Source organism: Eleutherodactylus coqui, chromosome 2, assembly GCF_035609145.1.
Source record: "Eleutherodactylus coqui strain aEleCoq1 chromosome 2, aEleCoq1.hap1, whole genome shotgun sequence".
Taxonomy (NCBI): domain Eukaryota; kingdom Metazoa; phylum Chordata; class Amphibia; order Anura; family Eleutherodactylidae; genus Eleutherodactylus; species Eleutherodactylus coqui.
In genome coordinates, this window is record NC_089838.1 from 248,513,813 (window position 1) to 248,521,472 (window position 7,660).

Below are 7,660 nucleotides of genomic sequence, written 5' to 3' on the forward strand. Positions count from 1 at the left end.
GAACATACATAATGACACTAAATTTAAAAAAATCTGTAAAACCCCCTAATCAGAACAGCATGAGATACAGGAGAAAAAAGAGCACACTAATGGAAATGCACACTCTCATAATAGATAAATACATACCTGCTTTTATTAAGGACACAATCAATTAAAACACTTAAAATGCATAGCTGAAGAAAGCATACATAGGTCAGAACATAATGTATCTGAATATACACATACAAGTAAATGGGATCAAAACAGAGGTCAAAATCATGCAAAAAATAAGATGTGTATAAAGTGCATAAATGTGAAAGGAGCCCATATATTGCACACTGCCCAGGGAGATTACATAGTAATCCCTCCAATAGATCCCAAACAATGAATAAAGGATAGAGAGTTACAATACTAAACCAAAGGTTTCAATGCCCGATTAAACAAGGATAAATGACTCAAAATACAACTACGACCAAATACTCTACAGAAGCTTCATCAAGGAGATATCTATCTATCTCTCTCTCTCTCTCTCTCTCATATTTCTTTCTCATATCTCTCTCATATCTCTGTCTCATATCTCTGTCTCTGATCTCTCTCATGTCTCTGATCTCTCTCTCCCTCTATCTCTCTCATATCTATCTATAATCTCCATGCTCAGAAAAATTAATGCTGGCTCAACTAAAACAGTGGGAGAACATCGTGATCCCCTGCCATGGCTGTGACAGCCACGCAGGGGATTACCTCAGTCCCGCAGGGATGTAAGGCCATTTTCATGGGAAAATGCTTTGGATCCAGGGGTTTCCACATGCATTTGCGAGTGTGATATCGGCCCAAGATTCACGGTTCGATATCGCCCTTGCCAATGTGAAGAAGCTCTGACTCTTCCTAGTGGCGCTGTTGGCTGAAGCACAACAGTGCCGCTAGACTTAACATAGGAACTGGAACCTGGCCTGACGGGTCACTTAATGTATCAAACTCAAATTTTATGATTTTTTTCGGTGGTGGTGAGGATGTCACAAATCTATAAAAAGTAGAAGAACCGGCAGCATTCAGAGGTGATATTAAATGAAATTTCAAACCTTTATTGTTCCATATTTAAAAAGATCTGTCAGATTTCATTTAATGTCACCTCTGAATGCTGCCGGTTCTTCTACTTTATTGCTGATTAGCTGAGAGCCAATCAGAGGCAGCACTCACTCACCCATTCATGAATTCATGAATGGGTGAGTGAGAGCTGCCTCTGATTGGTCAGGGCTGTGACCAATCAGAGGCAGCTCATTCAGCAGGCGGGGATTTTAAATCCCCGGCTGCTGGATACTACTCAGAGCAGTTCAGGAGAACTGCCGGCCCGCCGCGGCTGAACTCCGTCTGCCGGGACAAGGTGAGTATATATATATTTTGTTTTTACACATTTCTGGATGAATTTCAGGGAAGGGCTTACATTTTTAAGCCCTTACCGAAAATTCATCGTGCGATCGCCGGCAGCCTATTGCTTTCAATGGAGCCGGCTGTATTGCCGGCTCCATTGAATTTAATGGGCAAACATCATTCTTCTCTGCCACAGCTGTTACAGCTGTGGCAGAGGAGAATGATTTGTCTACTATATGTTCTCAATGGGGTCGGCGCTGCTGCCGCCGGCCCCATTGAGCGCATATAGAGAAGAGAACAGGAATCGCAGATCACAGATAGGTGCAATCTGCGATTTCTGTTCTATAATTTATCGGACGAGCGCATAAAAAGCGCTCATGTGTCCGATACCATTGCAAAGCAATGGTTTTATAAAATCACCGGACGCATGCGCATGCGCAAATCGCGCGGAAAAACGCCCGTCTGACCGAGGCCTAAGTGTGTAGTTAAAAGAAAAGAAATGTCCAGCTCACCTCCTCTATAATGGGAAAATCCAGTGCCATGCGTGCATATATGTACGTAGCATTAGACACGCGGCAATTGTAGACATCAAACATGATAGTGTCAGCTCCACATACAAAATATGCTTTATTTCCTTTATAGACAGGACATCATATAGCACAGAAGACATGTTTCTACCGACAAGCGGTCTTGATCATCGTCCAGACCGCTTGTCTGTAGAAATGCGTCTTCTGTGCTATATGATGTCCTGTCTATAAAGGAAATAAAGCATCTTTTGTATGTGGAGCTGACACTTTATTGTGTTAAGTGTGTAGCTACATAATGCATCCACATGAGGGCAGAGTTGATTGGATAAGAAACCGCACCACATCATAAAATATGTAAAAGAATATGCATTTTAAAATGCCAGAAAATTACTCTGTTGAAAAGGCCCTAAATCGGTTACTTTTGGCGGAAAATAAATAGAGGGATTATTGCCTGGTGTTTAAACAGGTTATTGTGATTACACTGAAGTAGAACATGATGATAATTAGCATTCTGCTAATGTGTTCTTATTAGTATGTGAGCTGCAGACATACAGGGGGTAGACAAAAAAATGGAAACGCCGTGCAAAATGCATTCCTTAAAATTAGTCTCTACATGTCTTATTGAAATATAATTTATAATTCCATGTAACTTAAGTGGAGGTAATATGATAAAGATGCTGCCGGGCAGGAGTGACAAGGTTCCATTGGTCAGGGGTTTCAGCCACTCAGCTTCTGTTACCAGCTGCTCCCAAAACCACCCAGAGCAGGGTAAGAGGTGAAGTAAACACAAATTTGTCAGGAAAGCTCTCAACCAAGCAGGGCTCAAAAGGGCAGCATAGTGTTAATAATTAAAATCCCACACATTTTGTACAGTGTTTCCAAATTTTTGTTGCCCCCCTGTATATCACTTATACTTCCAAGGGCTCTTTCACATGAGCATATGCTACTGCGAATTGCATGTTCTGGTTTTTGTGTGCATTATATGCAGTACTTATCTCACTTTCAATTGTGCCTGTCACACACATTGAGCAAAATGCGTGTGCAAAATAGATCACGGCATGCACTATCTTGACTTGTCCTACGCGTGCATACACGCCAAGATAGTGTATGGGGATTGTCGCACACAACAAGTACGTGCTGCAAAAAATGCTTGTGTGAGAGAGCCATAATAATTTCTAGTTTTCCAGTTTGATACTAAAAATGTAGGTTGTTTGTGATTTTTCTCCATGCTGTCCAGAAAAAAAAAACATTGACATTTCCCGTTCTGTCGTGTTGACTCCAGATGTAGATGTGGAAACCTGAGGTTGGCCAATAACACTAACTGTATGGAAATCTATGGCTAAATCGTATGCAACAATGGATACAGAGTACAGACATTCTTTACAATTCAATGTAACATTCAGTATATGGGTCTGTTTAATGTTTTGCCTTAAAACAAGCCTCCTAAACCCCCTCCTGTTATAGAGGCTCGAATATTAAGCCGTAGGGAACAAAGTGGTTAAAACTAAGCGCTAGGGTCCTTTGTATTTACTGGTGCCAAAATGAAAAAGCACACCAGCTATCTGGTGAAGCAAGTAGCTCTGCCTGATTTCAATTCAGGTCACTTACTTTTAATACACCCTACAATCGTTTTGTCTTTCCTGCTACACTAACTTATCCTTTTTTCTAGTTAGAGTAAATCAGGAGGTGATAAGAGAGCCACACGCATACAGGAGACGGCCTTTTGGAAACCAGTTGCTTGGTTCTTTGAAATTAATGGATTGATTTGTCAGTGGTGACCCAGTTAAGCTCTTAATAGCACCTTCAGCACTGATTACAGGGAAGGTGAGATTGGCCTAAATTGCACTGAATGCTCCTTTGCCAGTCATGAAATAGGGCACTGAATGGTTTGCTTTGATGCTGTTAACTTAAAAAGAGAGAGAGACACTAGCAGATCTGCTTTTTGGAAAGTCACCAAGTATGGCCACAAGAGTTGTTCTGCTAATTTCACAAAAGATCCTAAATGGCATAAAAACACCATTTACATAAGCTTATCTACTGACAGGTTTTTTTTTTAATTAACCCCGTAATGACCATGCAGAGTTTAAGACTTAAAATTTAGATACAAAATCTCTAATTTATAAGATATACTCTATGGAAATCAGTATTTCTTGCCCCTCTGCAGTCATTATTAAAGAAAGGACACGTGGTAACCCTAATTTAAAATTACATTGTGTCCCTAAAATGGGCTTACCTTTTTCTCCAGTCTTTTGTAATACATAACGTGTAAAATTGCAAGAAAAAAATAAGTTGAGCCCTTTGGAATTATCTGGAGTTTTGCATTGATTACTAATAAAATGTAGCCTGATTGTTATAGGAATCACAATTATAGACGAACCTAATCTAACTTAACTTATAGTACACAAGAGTTGTACTACTCATATTTTTTATTGAACACATGGAGTAAACATCCACAGTACAGGGAGAAAAAGTAGAGGTAGTCAAGTCAACTAAACATTTCCTGTAGCTGCAAATATGATTTGGACACTGTTGAGGGGGGAATCTGTACCATTCCTCTTTGAAAATGTGTTCCAATTCATCAATATTTCTGGGATGCCTTGCATGCACCGCCCATTCAGTTGATTTACTTGTGTTCTTTGATCATTATATTGTTCCATCACTCAAGGTCTCTTCAGGTTGAGGACTGCTGCCCTTACATTCTTATGTAAAATATTTGGACCACTATAGAATTCATTGTTCCCTCAATAATCAGAAGCTCTTGAGGCAGCAAAGCAGCTCCAAACCATGATGCTTCACTCACCATGCTTTGGGGTGAGATGTTCTTTTTCCTCCAAATATGGTGTTGTGGATTTGTGCTCAAAATATCCATTTTTGTTTCATCAGTCGTTAGCTCATTTTTACAGAAGCACTCTGGAATATTGTAGCTACAGTTCTGAATATTTTTATTTGTAGAGATAATTAATCTAACCATCAAATGATGACACCTTTTAGGAAAACAACAAATTTATCAGTAACCAGGCTTTATATGTCTTTATATAATATGGAAAGTATCTCTGAAACCCATACTTCTAATCTTATCATCTTAATTGAGACACCTTATAATAGAATCCTAGAATGGTAGAGTTGGAAGGGACCTCCTGGGTCATCGGGTCCAACCCCCTGCTCAGTACAGGATTTACTAACTCATCCCAGTCAGATATTTGTCCAGCCTTTGTTTGAACACTTCCTTTGAAGGAGAACTCACCACCTCCTGTGGTAACCTGTTCCACTCATTGATCACCCTCACTGTCAGAAAGTTTTTTCTAATATCTAGTCTGTGTCTCTTCCCTTTCAGTTTCATCCCATTGCTTCTAGTCTTTCCATGTCCAAATGAGAATAGGGCTGATCCCTCTGCAGTGTGACAGCCCTTCAGATATGTGTAGACAGCTATTAAGTCTCCTTTCAGACTTCTTTTATGCAAGCTAAACATTCCCAGATCCTTTTGCTAATTAGTTCATGGGGAAGTCTTTAAAGGGCATGTGTTTTCACCTTTACACCCCATAAACTACGTTATATAGCTTAGAGATGGGGAAACGAGGGGGGTCCATGGAGCTGCTGTGTTTTATAATCACTGGGTTCCCTGTTCCAGGGCTCAGCTCAACAATTTTTCACAATGCGGTCTGCATGTGTTCTCTTTCATCTCTATAGGAGAAAAAATTGAGCTGTGTGCATGTGCTGATTTATCAGGAGCACAGCACTGGAATGGGAGACCCAGTAAGTATAAAAAGCAGCTCCCTGGACCACCTGCCTCCTCAATTTTGAGCCCCATAACACAGTTTGTGGGGCTCAATGGTTATGACTAGAGATGAGCGCGCACCAAAATGCTTGAGTGCTCGTTACTCGAGTCGAACTTTCAGTGATGCTTGAGAGTTCGTTTCGAGTAACGAACCCCATTGAAGTCAATGGGCAACTCGAGCATTTTTGTATATGACTGGTGCTCCGCTAAGGTTTTCATTTGTGAAAATCTTAGCAAATCACCAAAGTCATGTAAAAAACACAGAAATGGATAGGGCAGGCGAGGAGCAACATGCAGGGCTGCATTTCGGGCTCCGAGGTCTCGCTATTAAGCCACAATAGTGGCAAGAGTGAGACCCCCCCCCCCCCGCACTGTCAGCATAACGATCATTTTCCTCTGCCACAGCTGTAACAGCTGTGGCAAAGCAGAACGATGTTAGCCCATTGAATTCAATGGAGCCGGCAATACAGCCGGCTCCATTGAAAGCAATGGGCTGCCGGTGAGCGCGGGATGAATTTTCGGAAAGGGCTTAAAAATATAAGCCCTTACCTGAAAATCATCCTAAAATGTGTAAAAAGTAAAAAGAAAATATACTCCCCTTGTCCCCGCAGAACGATGTTAGCCCATTGAATTCAATCGAGCCGGCAATACAGCCGGCTCCATTGAAAGTAATGGGCTGCCGGCGATCGCACAATGAATTTTCGGGAAGGGCTTAAATATATAAGCCCTTCCCTGCAATTCATCCAGAAATGTGTAAAAATAAAAAAATATATACTCACCTGGTCCCGGCAGACGGAGTTCAGCTGCGGCCAGCTGGCAGTTCTCCTGAACTGCTCTCTGTAGTATTCAGCAGCCGGGGATTTAAAATCCCCGCCTGCTGAATGAGCTGCCTCTGATTGGTCACAGCCTGACCAATCAGAGGCAGCTCTCATTCACCCATTCATGAATTCATGAATGGGTGTGAGTGAGTGCTGCCACTGATTGGCTCAGCTCAGCTGTCATTCAGTTCAAAAGTTTTACCATACATTATATGGTATGTTAAGTAGTACGATTAAAAACTACAACTCATCCAGCAGAAAACAAGCCCCCATGTGTCACTGGAAAAAAACGTTTAAATTTGAAAGTGGTAATGAACAAAATCGAAAAAAACAAAACATGCTGCAGTTGGAAGGATTTAAATATCCATAGTCTGCCCACTCAATACATCTCTGACCTCCCCACATGTCATCTCTGGCCCTTGCAAGACCTCCGTCTCAGCTCTCCTCCTGTCTTATCCTCACATGAGCATCTCCAGGATTTCTTCCACGCATCACCCATCCTCTGGTACTCACAACCTCAACAAATCAGGAAAAATACATACAATCCAGGCAGCAGGAGATGAAGTAAAAAACTTGTATACTTTATTTCTCCATAATAAAAGAAACACCAGCGACGTTTCCACCCGTCAATGGGTCCCTTCCATTTGTCGGTGGCTGTTCTGCATATGTAGGTTACAGTATGCAGAACAGCCTCTGACATTGGAGCTCTATCCTGCAAAGTGTTAGAAACGTGTCGGCACTCGTCCGACATCGAAGCAATGCAGGGAAATTTTTTATGTTGGAAGAGGGTCGACACTGGATTGGAAAAGGTTAATTCTCAAAAAATTGCTTTTGTACAGCACCCCGGAATCACCAGCAATAATATTATGTGCTACTTGTGAGAAGCGCCTTGAACAATGCTGTGGTCATATGGATTTTGTGTGACTTGTATGTCTCCAACCACATTGACATCTTCTATTTTACTGCTCACCCCACCTCTTTCCACCACCAGTGACTGGCAGCTGCCATGTTTCTGTAAGTAATATTCAGTGGTCCTTTATACAGTTCTTGAAGTTAATTAAATGTGTGCTAGATACCTTTCTGGGAGGAGCTTAACATTTCATGTCTCCTAGCACAAGCTACAATGTAAGATGTTTCCACTTTTACAGAGGAACTACAGAATTTCAGGAGGGCTAAATCAGCTTGTAGACACC